The 17952-nt window shown below is 53.5% G+C and overlaps 1 long non-coding RNA gene across 1 annotated transcript; it reads left to right on the top strand.

Moving 5' to 3' along the window:
• Positions 1 to 8031: 8031 nt before the first annotated feature.
• Positions 8032 to 16451, top strand: LOC148213659 (uncharacterized). Its single transcript, XR_015794180.1, has 3 exons — positions 8032 to 10439; positions 15263 to 15971; positions 16240 to 16451. It is a non-coding gene; the product is annotated as an uncharacterized LOC148213659 (long non-coding RNA).
• The last annotated feature ends 1501 nt before the right edge of the window (positions 16452 to 17952 follow it).

Raw genomic sequence — 17952 nt, 5'->3', positions numbered from 1 at the left:
CCTTGGGGCAGTGAGGTTCAGACCAAAGGACACCTGGTCCATCTTCAGGTCCTCTCAGCCTGAGGTCATTGTCATTGCATTGTTATCATCATCATCATCATCATCATCATCATCATCATCATCATCATCATCATCATCATCATCATCATCATCATCCAGCCGAAACATGATCACCCGGCCTTGCAGAAGTCTGAGGCAGCAATATCAAGTGTAGGTCCTTAAGCCATCCAGAGAGCTTCTTCAGAGCAGGTAGAGCTGGCCCCATAATGGGTCATGGCTACCCACAAAAGGCCTCAGTTGGCCTTCAGATTAAATCATTTTCTACTGTTCTGTTTGGGAGAAATTTCATCTTGCAGGATCCACGTGGAGCTATCCAAGTCTCAGTTCCTTCAGGCTTCAGAACTCAGTAGTCTTGACTTCGCCAAGATTCCTCTATTCATCTGTGTCCGACTCATCTCTTTTGTCTGCTCAGACATCACGGATTCATTCATTCATTCATTCATTCATTCATTCATTCATTCATTCATTCATTCATCACATTTATGTAGCGATCCATCGCACAAATGTGGCTCTGGGTGACACACAACCCCCCCCCATAAAATGAACAATATTAAAAAACATTCCACACTTAAAAACATCAATATTATTATTAAAAGGCTAAGAGAGAGCATTCGATGTTGCAGGCAATGTTGGCACCTGATTAGTTCGCACCATTTCCTTGAGATCCCCAACCACGTTTTCAGGGAGTTGCAGAAGGATATCAAGGGTGGGGACAGTCTCACCTCGGGGGAAATTATGTTTCACCGGATGGGCGCCATGGCAGACAAGGCCATCTCCTAGGTCCTGACAGATGTAACTCCTTAACAGACAGGACCTGCAACATACTCTTTCTGCCAGACCTGATGAGATGAGCAGACGTAACTGGGAAGAGGCGGTCCCTCAAATAACCCAGCCCTATGCCGTGAAGGGCTTTCAGAGTCAAAACTAGCACCTTGAATTGCACCCAGAAGCAAACTGGCAACCAATGCAGCTCACAGAGCAGAGATGTAACGTGTGCCATTCTAGGGGCACACATAACTGCCTGCGCCACCAGAGTTTGTACCAGCTGAAGCTTCCAAATACTCTTCAAGGGCAGCCCCAGGTACAATGAATTACAGTAGTTCATCTGGGAGGTGACCAGGGCATGAGTGACCATGAGCAGAGCCTCCTGATCCAGGAATGGGTGCAACTGGCGCACAACACGAAGCAAAGGCCTGTGCAAAGGCCCTCCTGGCTGTGACTGCCACTTGCTCCTTCAGCAGGAGTCGCAAGTCCAGGAGGACCCCCAGATTATGCACTGGGTTTGTCTGGAGCAGTGCAAACCCAATCAGTACCAAACCCAGAACCAGACAGCCCTAAAACCCAGAGCTGCTCAGTCTTGCCAGGGTTCAGCTGAAGCCTGTTGTTCCCCATCCAGGCCCGCACAGCCTCAAGGCACTGAGGCAGGACATCAACAGCATGGCTTAATTCGCCAGGGTGGAGATATATAATTGCACTGATGGTACCTCATCCCGTGGTGATGGATTATCTCACCCAGTAGCTTCATGTAGGTGTTAAATAGGAGTGGAGAGAGCACCAAACCCTGCTGCACCCCACAAAGTAGGGTCCGAGGGCGGGATCTCTCCCCCTCCAAACAACACTGACTTGGGTATTGACCCTGGAGAAAGGAGGAGAACCAGCACAATTCAGTGCCAGTCCAGAAGGATACCATGGTTGATGGTACTGAAGGCTGCTGAGAGGTCAAGTAGAGCAAGGATGGACGAACCACCCCTGTCCCGCTCTCACCAGAGATCATCTAAAAGCGTGACCAATGCCATTTCCATCCCATACCCAGGCCTGAATCCTGGCTGAAAGGGGCCCAGATAATCTGCTTCATCCAAGGTCCTCTGAAGCTGCTGTGCAACCACTTTTGCCAAAAAGGGGACATTAGATACTGGACAAAAATTGTCCAGTGTGGTGGGATCCAGCAATGGTTTCTGGAGGAGATGAACCGACACCTCCTTAAGAGGGGGAGGAACAATCCCCTCACCCAAGGAGGAACTGACCACTCGTGGAACCCACCCTCACGACACCCTCCGGCAGCTCTAGGGGCATGAGTCTCAAGAGCAGGTGGCCAAGCCCCCAGTCATATGGACCTGTCTTTTGGACTTTTCCTACCTGGATCTGAGACAAGAAGCTGTACAAGCAGACAGTTGACTTCTTACAGACATTTTAATGTCCTAAAATTAAAATTTGAGTTTATAAATGAGTTAATATATTGAAATAAATAATGAGATATTCAAACTGTAATGAATATTTCCAACATTAATTTGGTTATTTGTTTACTTGACTGCAGCCAGCTATAACTCAAAGGAAACTAAATTTTATCAGTTTATGAACCTTTACATTTAGAAACTGTCCAGCTAAGCAAGCGTAGATGGAGTAAACCCTACAGTACTTCGAGGAACTACGGTAGTTCCCAAAGATATCTCACTGTTAAGGAACACGTGAGCGGCTGGCAGTTATCTTAGTACCCTTAAGGTTGGATTCATTAAGAAAAATGGACCAGTTTTTTATTCCGTTCTACAGCAACATCAGTTCTATGAGAGGTCCTTGGGGAAAAAAGGCAGCGTACCCATTTATCGTAGAAGTGGAGAAGGGTGTTTGAGTATTCTTTAAACTAAATGAATTATTGCTCCACAGCTCTTTGTGCGCCCTCCTTTCTAGTTGCACGGGGGATCTCTTGGCTCCGCCCAAGCCTCCCCCGTAGCACAACCGCCTTTGCCGACATCTCACGTTAGCAACGTGGCCTTCAGCTGAACGTGAGCCCATCTCAGACCCAGAACTGCACTAGCACTTTGAGAGCAATGCTAGACACCAACGTTCACCTGTCAGTAAATGGTAGCTGCTTATCTTTAAAAAAAAAGAAGAAATTACTTGGAACAGTATTTTTTTTTAACGTTGACGTCTTGATCCAGAAATGTTAATGCAGAGGATGCGGTTGGAAATTGCTGCCATTAACTGCAGAACTGAACTCTCTCACCCTCAGGCCTTGGTGGGCAGAGGCGATACGATTCTGTTCCCCTGGGGTGGCTTTCTTGTAGTTATGCATCAATTATCTTCCTTGAGGTCTTCTTACAACCACTCTTCCCACTAGTCCAAGATGGTAACTTCCCAAATCAATTTCTTAGCATCTTAATGACTTTCTGAAGTTGGTGAGCAAAGATTTTCAGCAAAATCAAACCATTTCTGCGGCTTGTTTAAACAGGACTGACTTCTCCCTATGAACGTGCTAATGAGTCCAGCTGGAAACACTGGTTTTTCTTTTTGAATTTCATACATTTTGGCAGCAGGTTTTTTGACCAAAAAGAGATTGTTTGGAGCTCCCATCTCTCCCAAGGAGTTCCACTTTTCTATTTATTTACACGCATTCAGAAAGTGTGGACATTAATCATAATTAATATTTGTAGAGTTTGTTTCCTGAAACACTGTTCCAACAGCACGAGTCTTTTCCGCAACAAGAGCAAGTCCTCGCAAGGACCAGAAAGTCAGCCCCATCCACAGGCAGTTGGGGTCGCCACGTGTTGGGTGAGGTGACCCAGGCAGGAGGGCACCCCTTCTTCTCACTCAGTAGCCTGACTGGTCCTCGGGGTGCCCTTCTCGCAGCAGAGCAGCCATGAAGCGCAGGTGCGAACGCAGACCTCCGCTGAGGCCAGGGCTCTACCTTCACGGTCTCTGAAACGAGTGTGCAAACACGCTGTGTTTATTTTGCTGTTTCTCCATCTCTAAAGTATTCGTGGTGCCACTTTAAGAAAACAAAGCGCTTCATCCCTTCTAAGCGGAGCGAGCTGAGGCCAGCAGAGGCCGTCTCCTCGGGGAAGGACGAGGGCCGTCTTCCAGGAAGGGACTAAATCCAGCCCACTGCTGCTGTGCTCCCTCTGAGCACCGTGCACGAGCCCACATTGTGCACGAGGCACCCCTTCCCTCTCAAGTGCCCCCCCCCGACTTTTATCCATGAAATGGCCATTCTGCCAAAAGGCTGGTTTACTTATTTATTAAACGTATCAAACGAGTCCCAGCAGCTTACACAGAAACAGGCAATGGAAAAGATGTCCAGCAGCAAAAAACAGAAACCCAACAGCGTTGCAGTAATACCAAGAAGACATCACAGCGGAGCAAGGCGCCCCGAAACAGCTCGGTCTTCAAGAGCAAAGGGGGCTGGCCTGACCTCCACGGCAGCTCGTTCCACAGTATCGGCAGTGCCGGGGAGAGGCCGTGGCCCGAATGCCCCCAAGTGGGGGGTTTGCAGCAGTTTCTTCTGGGACGCAGTGGATCGCCCCCCCACCCCAGCGCGGGGCCTTCCCCTCGTTTCACAGGCTGGTCTCCTTCGAGCTGAGCTGGGTTCCTTCAGGGCGTTTTCCTTGCCTTCTTCCAGGGTGGTTTTGCAACCTGTCAGGCTGGCATGCAGCCCGGGGATCTCCTGGTGGTCTCTCATTCAGGTCCAGCCTCACTTGGCTCTTTCAAGGTCAGCTGAGGTCAGGTAAACAAAGAGGAGCCAGAACTACAATTAACTAAGAAACACCCTGATTTTCCTGAATGTATCTTCCTCCCTCGGGTTTTCTTTATAAGAAAGAAACAGTGGATTCATTCACAAAGCCACTACTACGTGCTGTCGCTGAACCTGAAGTGCTTCCTCGCCCCCCCACCCCCAGTCGTGCTGGCTGAGCAATGGGTCCGGCTCTTTATCGGAAGGGCCCCAAAGTCAAAGATAACGATTGGAAGCAGGCAAACACGGGGAGGGGAAGGGAAGGGAAGGGAAGGGAGGCGGCTCTTGGACCAACCCGGATGAGACCGGTCCCTGCATCCGGGAGCAGTGAGTCCGCAGACGAGCCGCCCGGCTGAAGGAGGACCCTGGGGAGGGGGCTGGGCGGAGGAAGCCCCACCCCATCTCCAGAGCATCCCTTGTCTGAAGGGGCGGTCCCGCCAGCCCCAGGGAGAGCCCGCCAGCGTGGCTGGCGCCCCTTTTGCAGGTGGGACCCCTCAGGAGATGCGCTTGCCGCCTTGGGGGTCCTGGCCCCTCCGAGGAGCCAGCAGAGGCAGCCTGGGCCCCGGCCTAGAACTGTGGGGGGAAGGGGGGCTGGGATGGCACCCACAACTCGGGAGGCGTCCTGCCCTGCCCTGCACACTTCGCATCCTTTGCGGGGGAGGTCCACAAATTCTGGACAGCAGCCACATCCGTGGGAGTGAAGCCCTCCCTCCTTTTGCACATGTTGTGACACCCTAAAAAGGGGCAGGGCCTTGCCTGGGGTGCCCACCCTCTTGACCTTTTGACCTCTGCCCGGGCTGTGAGCTGCTCCCAGCAGGGCGCTCTGGCTTCTCGTAAGCTTTCTTTGAGGACCCCGGCCATGGCGTGCTCCGCTTTATGACTTAAAACAGCGCACCGTCTGACTTAACAGTAAAGAGAAGATGGTCTGGCTGGTGTGAAAGCAATGGCCGGGGGGGGGGGTGGCGGGAGCTGGCCACTGTCCAGCACTGACACTCCAGGCTCGGTGGTCTTGCGCTTGTCCCCAGGTGCCGGGCGCAGCGGGGGCCAGGATCCCAGGCTCAGGGCCCGCAGCTTGGTGCTGCGCCCTCCGGGGCCACTGCCGGGCGGGGGTCTCAGCCCCAGACCAGGGCCACACCAGCGCCTGCCGCAAAGTGCGGAACCCCTTCCCCGGGTTCTGCCCAATAAGACCCCGAAGACGAGAATTGGCTGTTCCTCCTTTTATTGAAGCGCCTCAAGAAAAAGGACTCCGTCTTGCTCAAGGGAGAGGAGCCCCAAGCAAACTTTTACATCTGTTTTTATACTTGTTGAAAAAGAAGGGAATAAACATAATTGGTTACCTTGAGATAAGAAAATAGGTATAATGGATTACAGTGTTGCGCAGACGCACCTGATTCCATGGTACATATGAACATCCCATAATAAGCTCAGCATGTTCCATGTTTTCTAAAATTCCCACCTTTGGGGCGTGCGTTTTGCTATGCTAATTCAGCGGAGGTTGCCTCTCGGTCAAGCCTCCCGTTCCCGGCGTCCCTGACGCCCCCCCCCTTACCTCTAACGCTCCTCTTTTATGCCACCTGCAGCTTTACACGATTCACACTTACAAATCTCACCTTCTGAGCGCGAGGTCTTATTGCTGCTCTCACCAGCAGGCCCGGCGGTGGCGGCCGCCCTGCGGGCTGGGCTCCGGCGGACAGCGGCAGGCGCGGAGGAGGAGGAGGAGGAGGAGGAGGACAGGCGAGCGCGCCCGGGCGCTGCCCCGCGGACTGCGGCGGAGGACCTCAGGACGGCCCCTTCGGGTCTCCCCTCGCCGTTTCTGGCTGCCGCGGAGGTCCTCCGGGGACGGGGGGACGCGCGACCTCCTCACCGCGCCCCCCCGGCCTCTTGGGAGACGCAGGCACACAGCGCCCCCCCCCCGGCGACCCGCCCCACCGCCTCGCACGAGCACCTCCCGAGAAGCGCCGCTGGGCCGGCTTCGGACTTGCCAAGCTCTCTTCAGGCGGGGCTGGCCAGAAGCAGGGGCCCACCAGGGCCGGCGCTGGCCCGCTCCCCAGCAGCAAAGGGACGGAGACCCTCGGACTGTCTGGGCCGGTGCGGACGCGGCGGCCTCGCAATCAGCGTGGGCCGCCCCCCCGGCCCTCTAAGAACGGAGGCGGCTCCTCCCTGCCTGGCCCGGGAAAGGGACGGGGGCGCCGGCGCTTCGCCCCGGGCCCCCGGCTGCTTTCAGGGCGCTTCCCGCGGGCTTCGCCCGGGGGCCCCCGGGGCCCGCGTGGAAGCGGGAGGGCCGCTTTTCCGCCGAGCGGCTGCAGGGCAGCCAAGCGCGCGGCCGGAATCCGCCGCTCTCCCGCAAAGGCAGCCCGCGAGGACACCGCGCCGGGGCCCGGGCAGCCCCGCGAGCTGAGCCCCGACGGCCGGAGGGGCTCTGCCGCCCCCTGCTGGCAAGAGGGCGCCGGCAGCCTCTCCCTCGCGCCCGGCGGGAGCCCTCTCGGCGCAGGGCATCGGCCGTTCGCCCGGCCCGGCGCGGCGCGGCCAGCCTGGAGCGGGGCTTTTACCCGGGCCCGCGGATGGAGAGGCACGAGGCCGGCGGCCAGCCTTGGGGCCAGGCCGGCCTCTGCCCCCTCCTTCTCCGGCCGAGCGGAAGGCCGCCCCTCGCCGGCCGCCCCTCCGGGGAAAAGACGGAGTCGGCTGGCAGCCGCCGAGCGTCGCTCCCGCGGGGAAAGGGTCGCCGAGTCCGCAGTCGGACTGGGGCGGCTTGAGGCGCCCCCGGGCCCCGCTGCCACCCGCGGAAGACTCACCGCTCGGATCTGCCGCGGGAGCCGCGCGGACCTGGCCCGCCCGGGCAGGGAGGGCGGCCGCAGCCCCGCAACGGGAACCCCCGCGGGCTCGCCTACCGGTCCCCGGGACGGGCAGCTCAAAGGGCCGGAACCCCTCCGGGCGGCCCCGGCGAGGGCGAGCGGACCGGCGCACAGAACCCCGGCGAGGGGCCGCTCCCGGGCTGGCGGCGAGTGCCACGCGGGCCCAGCCCCGGGCCGGGCTCGCCGAGGGGGCCGCGCGGGGGAAGCGGACGCTGCCGGTCGGGGCCATCGCCCGGACAGGCGGAAGCCCCGGGCCGCTCCTCCCGGTGGGGCAGCAAGCTCGGACCTTTCCGGGAAAACGGGGGAGGGGAGGAGCCCCTCGGGGCCACTCTCCGGGGCGCCGCGGAGGAGCTGGAGGGGGCGGCGGCTGCTGCCGCGCCCCCGCCCCGCCCCACCCCACGCACGCGGCGTGCGCGTCTCCCTCGCCGGGGAAAGCCCAGCCGGGGGTCGCCTGCCTCCGGCTCGCCCGCGCCCCGCCCCTCCTGCCTCCCGGCCCCTCCCCCTGCCGCGGCGCCGGCCCGGCCCACCCGGGCAGCCCGAGGGCGAGGGCGAGGGCGGGGCCGGGGCGGGGTAGAAGCAGAGCAGCTCAGCACGAGGAGGGGGCGAGGCGCGCTCTGCCCGGCGCGAACACGAAGGGTCGGGCTGGAAGAGGCGAGGGCTGGACTCCCCGTCGGCCCCCAGCGAGCTGGAAATAAGCAGCAGAAAAGCTCCGGTGGGCGCAAAACAAGAACGAAACAGGGTCAGGGCGGAGCTGCAAAGGCTCGCCAAAGCCCCCGCGATGCGATCCTGGGCGCTCCAGGCAGCCGACGGGAGGCGAGAGGCCGCCCCGTGGAGGGCGCTGCCCCGTTCCTGACGAATCACGCGCAGCGGGCAACCCTGTGAAAGGCGCAGTCCTGCCAAAGCCTCCACGATCGCGTGCACGAAAAGCGCCTGAGTGCGTTGCAGCGGCTGGCCCAGGCTCCGGAGCGCCTCCGAGAAGGGGAGCGGTAGAGGAGGGTCTTAAAGCAGCCTCATCCCAGCGGCCAGCCAGGACTGCAACGCTGTCGCTGAAAGGCCAGGCCGGAGGCTGCCCAAGGAGATTCAGGAAGCCGCTGACCCATCGGGGGCCTGGTTCCGTCACCCTTGCTGGGGTTTGCAACAGCTGTCCACTGAAACCCACAGAAGAATGTGACCCACAGAAGCCAGAGGATCTGGGCAGCCAGTGCCAGAAGGACCCAGGAGCCACTAACAGGTCACTCCTTTAGAGAGGATCCCCAGCCACCTGAGCAGGATCCCCATGCCCTGGAAAACCGGGGAAGACGCTCGGCCTGGAGACTGAGTAACCCGAGAGCCACCTGGAGACTGAGTAACCCGAGAGCCACCCTGTCGTGGTGGTGGCAGTGGCCTGCTTGCTCAGGGGAATGGAGGGGTCTCCTTGTTCAGCACCGTTGTAACTTTGAATGGTTGCTGAACGAATGGCTGGCCAGCGAGGGCTACCTGTATAGGTCTGTTCTAAGGAAAAACTGATGAATTGGGAATGAGAGATGGTGAGAAGGTAGAACTTTGTAACTCCTATTTAGCGTGTCTTTTCTCAGAAGGGAAATGGATCCCTGGCTGATCAAGGAAAGGATAAGAGAGAATTTAACTATGTAATTTAAGGGAATTCAGGTCTCCAGGGCCAGAAAGATTACCTTCTAGGGTACTGACGGAACTAGCAGAGCTGATCACAGACCCACTCTTGATACTCTTTGAGAATTCCTGGGAGACTGCAGAGGTCCCAAGGGTGGGAGGAGAGCAACATCACATCCATCCTCCAAAAAGGGAAGAATTGTAGAATCCCGGCATGGCAGAGCTGGAATGGACCGTAAGGGTTACCTGGTCCACCTCTCTGCAGTGTTTAGGGAAACCAATTCAGCCATCCAGGAGAAGTACAGTGGCTGCCTGGTTTCTTCTTGAAGACTTCTAGAGTTGGAAAATCCACAATCTCCATAGGTAGGTTGTTCTGCTGTTGTATGGGAAGTTTTTCCTTACATTTAAACAAAATCTAAGCAGTTGCAAGTGACAAATGTATTATTTCTGGTCCTAGTTGCTATGGCAATGGAAAATAGTTTTTGGCCATCTTCTCTGCATCTTCTTCTCTCCACAGTGAACATCCCAAGCTCCTTTAGCCTCTCCCTTTTTGTCATATCAAGTCTCCGTATCACCTTTGTGGTCCTCCTCTGAACCCTCTCTAACCTGACCATGTCTGTGGAGAATAAGGAGGATGACCTTGATGGAAGTAAGCTTTTTCTCAGTTAAAGTTACAAGCCTGCTTCACTAATCCTTGGCCAAGCTAGATTCCTTCCCTGAGGAGTGTTGATTGGACACACACCAGCATACCCTTCCCTTTCCCCCGTGCGCTTGGGAAGAAAGAGGTGCTGGCCGAGGGGGGTGAGGCTCCCCTCTCCGTGACTCTGAACAGCGAGGGAGGCTGTCAGGACACTCAGGGAGCTAGCCGGTTCAGGGAGAGGTAAAAGCCAAGGACCTGGGGTGTGGGGGTTCTCACGAGGGGAGGCCACTCGCACCCTGTTATGAGTTGCATTATAGGGGACTGTGTTACTTGTGAGTAGAGCGCAATGAGTAATAAAAGCTGTGGGCACGTGGGCAACTCTCAACTGCTGATATAACCCGCAAAGTACAACTAAAATCTGTTTTTGTACAGAGTTTCTTTTTCTTTTTCTTTTCTATGTTTGCTCTGGCAACAAATATAAGAAGGTGTTAGGAGACAACTCAGAAGTTTTGGGCCTCCAGATAAAATAAGTTCGGTTGGAAATGCAGCAGAAATTGGAGAAGATGGACACACAGGTCTGAGCTCGTTGTGTGGTGAGGGGGTCCAGTCCAAGAACGAGACGCCACAGGCAGACGTGCTTCTCCGCGGGTGGGGAGGAGGCAGCCGCAGCACATGATGCGTCCCGACCCGAAGAGAGAATCTGCGGGTGCTGCTGGAGAAATGTGAGCCCTCCTGTGCACCAACGGAGAAGGCTCCACGGGAGGGGCTGTCACAGGTGGGGGCTCTTTTTTGAACCGGAGGGATATTGTGCTTTGGCAAGGATGGCAACGGAGACTGTGGAGGCTTTCTAGGCTGTTTGCTATATACAGCGGCGTTCCTTACAGTAAGCCTGGACCACGCAGCCCTGGGGCTCACCTGGCGTCGGGCCTCCTCCGAAGTCTGCCTCCCAGAGACCGTCGCCTCCAGCTGCCCTCTGCTTCCTCCCCAGTCTCTAGGCGGGGCAAGAGAGAGGGTGTGAAAAGGAAGCCACAGGCTGGAACTGACACGGTGCGCTCAGCGTGGCTTGCCTTTCCCCTGGAGCCGCTCAGCCGAACACCACCGACTGCTTCTCCGTTGGGGGAAGAACCGCTCTTGGGGCCTTCCGCCCAGTCCTTCCCAGAGATCGGTCCTTCTCCACCACAGCCGGTCCGCTCCTTCCCTGCTGGGGTCTTGGGCGAAGCTGCCGCCTGCAGCCACCCGGGCCCCTCCTTCCCATTCGTGGGTCTGGGGTGGCGCTCTCGTCCCTCTGTGTCCTTCCTCCAGGAGCCCCCTTGGCCTTTCTTCTCCCTTCCCATCCAGGAACCGGGAACTGCTCTGCACGCTTCGCTTCTCTCGCCAGCCTTTCTCCCAGCCACTCCGTTCACGGCCTTCTCTCCCTCTCTCCAATTTTGAGGCTAGGCTGGCAGCACGTCCCCCAGCCACTGAGGAGGTGGGTGCCCCCCCAGTCCCCCCATCTCTCCCCCAGGCTGGACTGACGGGACTGCTGTCTCCAGGTCTCCCTGCACTAACCCTGGCTGGCAGCCGGTCAGCTGAGGACAGCACAGCTGCCCTTCAAGGCTAAAGTTGACCCGCTTCTCCCCTTTCTCTTTCCATCTGCTGACTCACGCTGGCACAGCTCCAGCCATGCCAGGCCACCAAAAACCACATGCCACATACCCCCTTGCTTTGGGGAAAAGCCTGCTGGACCTATGCTCCTATGTCTGGCATAAGAACAACTGGTTCTCTGCCAGCGTTAGTGTTAGCCTTGGCACATGGTGGGAGTCCTGGTCCCATGATCTGGATAGAAAACTCTTTTTCCTCTCCAGCTACTGGCCTTAGGTAAGGGTCCCAAGATGTCTGTCCCACATCTGGAAAAGGAGTGGGTAGATAGGGGCTATATCCTGCCCTGCCCTAGGCCTGAGTTTCTGACATTCAGGACAAGACTGGCAAGGCCTCAGCACGCCCTGGTCAACCTGGCCCAATAGAACCTGGCCTTTCTACGTGCCAAGGCTTTCTCTGATGCCAGGTGGCCTGCCCGGGGGCTTTCGTGGGCCACGTTCAGTAGCTCAGCTCTGCACTTCTCTGGCACAATTACCTGCCCTCTCACTTCCCAAGTGTTTGGGTCCCTTCTGGACCTCACTGGCACTCCTCCTTTTTCCACAAGGAGGGTTTATCTTTGCAGACAGCACCACTAGGCAGCACTTCCTTCCAGCAGCCTTGTGAAGACGGATCTGCCCTTTGCAGAAGACCTATGTCTGCCTGCCAATCTTCATCACAGGGAAATTCATCTTCCTTTGGCTGTGACGTTTGTGGCTGTTTCTCATCAGCCTGGTTGTCACAAATGTCGTGCCTGAAGGTGGGTGGGTGGGTGGGTGGGGGCTCAGCTGAGCTGCTTGGAGAGGCTGCGGGCATGCCACGCAGCCTCCTGGTGATGGGCATGTCCACCCCCAACACCACATCCTGTGGAAGACCCTTCAGCACCCCCAGCATCGCAGCAGTTTTCAGGCCCTCCACCCACAGCTGCTGCTCTATAAGGGGGATCTTCCTCGTGTCCCCAACCACGGCTTGGATTATTTCCTTCCCTTTTGGGACACCTTCCCCACCAAAGACTCTTGGATTAGGCACACGTGACTCCCTGTGCCAACTAGAGCCCGCAGCACGGTGTTTTGGTCCTGACTGGGACCACGGACAGGGACTATGCGGTTCCCTGAGGCCTCGTATACAGGCAGTGCTCGGTTAACAACGGCAGTTGGGACTGGAAATTCCATCGGTAAGTGATGCAGTTGTAAAGCACAATGTCACATGACCGCATCACTTAGCGACAGCGATCCTGGCAGTCCCTGTTGCTGCTGTTAAGCAAGAACCGTGGGTCATTAAGTGAGGATTTCCTCGGGACTTCTTGCTGGCTTCCAACAAGCAAAGCCAATGGAAGTTGTGAGTCCTGGGTGGCTTGCAAGCAGTCTGGTGAGCGGGGAAGTACTGTAGCGCCTGTGGCCCAGCATGAGCACAGCCAGGCTGGAGTGGCTGCTGCCAGGGGCAGGAGGGCGCACAAGCGGCCCTGTGCTCCGCCACCCCTGCTGCCCCTGGATGATCTTCACCTTGAACGGCCAGCAGCTGCCTCGCAAAGGGCCGGGCCAGGCATGCCTCGTCAGCAGCTGGAGGAAGAAGGTCAGCTAGGGACGTCGGGGGCAGTGGAGTGCAGGGCTGCGGGGTGGAAGGGGGTGGCAGAATGCAGGGTGAGGGAGTAGCGGAGCGCAGGGCAGCCGAAGGGGGGGGGGATAGGTGGGTTGGGAGAAGTTGAAGTGGACCCTGTGGTCGTAAATGTGGCAGACTGCCAAGTGCCCAAATTTTGATCACATGACCATGGAGGCACTGCAATGGTCATAACTTCACGCACCAGGCGTAAGTACCCTTTGTTCAGCACCGTCATAACTTTGAGTGGTTGCTGAATGAATGGTCATTAAGCAAGGACTACCTGTAACTGGCTGTATGTGCCTCTTTCTTAGGGCACATCTTGCTTCCATGACCAGACTTCCCACATTTGAAACATTTAATGAGAGTTGCCTTGCTTAAGGTTCCTTTGTCTCCCTTAGGCACCCCTTTGTTAGGAGGAAACACCGGCTCTTCTTTTGGGGAGGAGGGGGTTGCTTTCCCCCAACCTTCTCCTTCCTTCTGGTCATCAGCTGCTACTCCTCTGGCAGGCTTCTCTGCTTCTGGGGCTGCTGCAAAGCCCTCGGCGAGTCCTGCTGCCTCCTCCCCAGCACCCAGAAACAAGTGGTCTGGCAAGGATCTGCGTGAACTGCTGTCGCACTGCCAGCTGTGATAGGTTGTACACAGCTCTGCCCGGGGCATCCACGTGTAGCCCATCAACAGCTTCCTTCTCCGGGATAGCCCATGATTCATGAAAGCCTTGCCTTGCATAGGACGTGTGGTCCCTGAACGTTGGCCCAGAAGTCCAAGGAGCCCTCTGGTAGTGTTGGACAACGGCCTCCTTCACAGCACTGCCATCGCCTGCTTGAGCTCCTGGCGATTGTCTGAACACCCGAAGGGCTCTCCCAGCCAAACGCAGAGCCGATCTAGCCATCCAGCTCCTTCTGGCCAGCGCTGTCTTCTAGCCACCCGCTCAAACGTAGTTAGATAATCCTGTGGAGCCTCCTTCACCCCCACCCCGCGTGATTTCACAGGCACAGCGGTGGGCTGCAGACACCCTCGTCCTCGGATCCTTCCTCCCGTTCCAACCGGTCTGCCTCCCTCCAGCTTCTGTACGAGCAGCTGAAAGTTCTCCCCGGCTTTCTGGTTCCCCTTCCTATGCCCTTCGCTCCTGCTCAGACTCCTCCTGAAAATCACTTAGGACGCTCTCCCATCCTTGCCTCTCCTCCGGTTATATGGCACACACGGCATCTGCCGTCTCCTGCGTGCTTTGCATTTGATCTTCCTCCTCACCGCCCCCATAAAATTACCACATGCCTTGGCAAACTTCTGGTGACTGTCCTGTTTGGGTTCATTAGCTTGGCAGGCACCTCCTTCCTCTCACACAGCCGCCGTCTGTGTACACAAGTGCCATCTTAATGCACAAACAGTCCCTGTTCAGGCGCCATTTAGATGTCACAGAGGCCTATTTTTTCACAAGGGGGCAACAGAAGTGTCGATGCCCACGGAACAGAGTTAACGCTTTCAGCACACTCTTGTGACTTTGGGCAAGTGTCTCTTTAATGATGGATTTTGTAGCGTGTGGAAGCAGATCTGAAAGGGTGAGAGAGAAACCATTAAGAATAAATGATTTAACATTAGAGCGCACCGTTGATGTCCGTAGAACCGAGGAGTGTGATGAATTATGTTTGGCCTATTCTGATGTTGCAGTGCACATGATGTTGTCTTATTTACCTATGTGTGAGAGAAAACTGAAATAATTTAAACATGCTACATTAAATGGTAAGGTTTTAGAATTATTAATTAAAGAGATTGCTTTTAGCAGGGTGGCCTCAGCAAAGAAAGTTCCAGATAATGTAACAATTTAGTGCAATTTTAGAGAGGAGCCGAGTACCAATTAACGTTTACTTATCAAAAATGAGAGAACGATAGTCCCCGAAAGGTCAAGAAGCGACGTCTGGGAAAAATACATGAAGGTCTTCTAGGGACTGAGTTGTGCAAGGGTAGGGCTAAAAATGTTATCTCTTGGCCAGGTATGAACACTCAGATACAGACAACAGGACAAGTTTGTAAGGTATCCTCCTTCAAATATTGCTGGAGAAAAAAAAAATCCAGATATTGTTCTTAAGCATCCATTCCAAACAAACATTGCCACTATTTTTTCTTTTAAACCAGGCTATTGATCACTGCTTGTGCTTAACTTTCTGCCCTCTCTTAAACATTCCTTTTTATATTTTTGGGTCCTTATTGAGCAGTATAGCCTGCCTTCTTAGGTTGCCTGTAAGTTAAGAGCAACATGCTATTGGTGCTTTTTACAATTTAATGCTGAATATATTTAAGGCTGGGCCTTTGAATTTTGCTATTCATCTTAACCATTATCTCCCTTCCCTCTTGCGCCACTGCCCTCGTCACAATTCGCTTTCCGCCCAGCTCTTCCAAAAATACGCCCTTGCGTATGACTCATCAGATCCATACTTACGACAGGCTGAGCTCCCGTCGTTAAGGATAAGAACAGGCATCCGGGCCTTGCTGCTGCTTGGAATCTCTGGAATCAGTGATGAATTGGTCAGTTATTAAGATCTGCGTGGGAAGCACTTTTGAAAATGTAAGTATAGGCATTTTACCTCCTGTGCATTTATATTTGATGTCTGATTTTCCAGCAACTAGAGTAGCCTAGCATCATGTAATGGGTAAATTATTTAATGCCATTTACTCTGAACTGGTAGACACATTAAAATATAAAGAGTCCTTTCTGGTTTTCTGAAAGCATTATAATGCTTGAAATCACCCCATTATCCAAATCAGCTGTTGCAGCATATGAAATAACCAGCATATAGATGTTGCCCAGGGACTTAAACTACTCTCTCATTGGTAGCCATATCACTGCAGCACATCATGCTTTTTTAAGAGTAAGGAATTTGAAAATAATCTGCTTGTAGAAAGTATTCAAACAGTTATTCCAAGATGTTGTGGCAAATGTAATGTTTATTTAAAGTTCTGGTAGATTTTGTAGTATATCATGCAGATATGTGGTTTCCTGGATACGGGACCTCCCTGGCTATTTCAATATTGCAGGCCAAGTGCACACTTTTCGCCACTTTCCATGAACGTGATACCTGATATTCCGTGAAAAAATACGGTAGGTGAGATACACTAATACTCAAAAATACTGTTTTAGAAATAGAGGTGGCGTGCAAGACACACCGTTTATTAACTATGCTGTTAAACATCTACATCAGTGTTTCTCAAACAAATATGTGGACTTCAACTCCCAGGACTCCCCAGCCAATATGGCTGGAGAATTCTGGGAGTTGAAGTCCACCCATCTTAAAGTTGCCAAGTGTGAGAAACACTGATCTACTGCTTGGGGAATGAGTGCTACTTATGCTGTTTCTTATCATCTCCAGAGACAAAAGAAGCTGAGATGGGCCTGTTGGAAGCAATAAAGGGCCGGATGAAGGCTAAGGGAAGAAAAAGGTTTTGTTCTGAGCTCAAATTAAAGCTGCCCAAACAGGCAAAAACGAAGAAGTGCTACATTTTTCAGAGTTCAATGACTTCTAGCTGCATTTGAAATAAAAATCAAAACATTTTCGATGTACAGTACATTCAATAAAACATATAATTATTGCCCCAATAACTATACTTTTCAGTTGTATGTACCAAACATCCAATTACAAGCAAATCAAGTTACGTTTTATAAAGTAAAAAAAATGACTTTATAAAAGTATGCTAAAAACGTAAAGCGCATGTCATTTTTGACTTTTTCAACATGTGAAACCCACCTGACACCTGGAAAAAAGTAACCTTTTCTGTTATTTCAACATTTCCGAAAATGTTCCCTCTCTAGGCAACACATATGTAATGCCACATGCCCAGGGCGCATTTTTGCATCACATTTTGACAGCCTGCTTGAAAAGAATGTCCAGGAACAAAAGTGTAACCTTATAAACCACGAAATCTACTTTCTCCTGTGTTGTTTAACTGATTTGTCGTTCTAGGCAGACAGATGCTTGAATAGGCAGAAACCAGTTACAGAACTTTGGCGCACTCAGTAGAATGAAACGCATCACCTTGACCTGAGCTCAAAATGTTTTCTTCCAGTTTGGACTGAGCAAAAGAGATTAGCCAGTAAAGCCAGAAACTTCCACGATATCCTAAGGCAGTGTTTCTTAAACTGTTTTCCTCTCAGGACCCTTTCCCACTTTTAAAAATTATGGAGGGCCCCAAAATAACTCCTGTTTGCATGGGTTATATTTATCAATATTTACCGTATTAAAAATTAAAACGGATGCGTTCGCTGCCACTACTGCTTCTCATGCTGGTTTGATGGGATTTTAAACTTGTATTATTTTTCAACATAGGCTGGCAAATAATTTTGATTTTGCGAATCCCAGGGTCCTCGGACCACACTTTGAGAAACACTGTCCTAAGCAGAAACTTTTTAAGTTACATACTACATCCAAAGTTTAAAACGACCTAACTGGGCTTGCATACTACACTAGAATAAAATGTGATGGCTGTTTTGTGATTCAGCATGATGTGTAAACCTAGACAATTGGCTTCACTCCATAAATCATGGCTTAATTAACCATGAGTAAGCATGGTGCTTGAAGACCTGAAGGGCCAGGTTGGGGACAGACTTTCTCGCCCTGGAGAAAGTCTCTCTATGCGGTCACTAAGAGTCAACACCAATTTGATAGCAGGCATCAATCAATCAGTCAGTCAGTCAATCTAAAAGCATGTTGCTTGAATTCAGCCATGTTTTTTTTTTCCCCAACTACAGGAAATGTTGGAAAAAAATTAAAGGGGGTTGGGACTCTGTCAGAAGTGTCAGCACAATAACTCTCTTTTCAGTTATTGTGTTTCCGTTTGACTGGAATAGGAGTAAATCTGGTGGTGGAAAAGCCAGCAAAAGAATGATTGATTGATTGACTTGATTGATTATATGCTATCAAGTCATTTTTGACTCCTAGCGACCGGATAGATTGTCTGCAAGGCAGTCTATCCCTAACCTGGTCTTTCAGGTCTTGCAACGGTGCACTCACCGCCACTGTAGCTGAGCCCATCCACCTTGCTGGCTGTCCTCTTTTCTTTCCTTCCGCCTTTCTCAGCATCAGAGC

This window comes from Python bivittatus, unplaced genomic scaffold, assembly GCF_059951505.1.
Source record: "Python bivittatus isolate LINGU-HERP-01145 unplaced genomic scaffold, Pbiv_v1 ctg000970_np1212, whole genome shotgun sequence".
Lineage (NCBI taxonomy): Eukaryota > Metazoa > Chordata > Lepidosauria > Squamata > Pythonidae > Python > Python bivittatus.
Note: the sequence above shows the minus strand (reverse complement) of the source record. Positions and strands in the feature narration are given on the sequence as shown.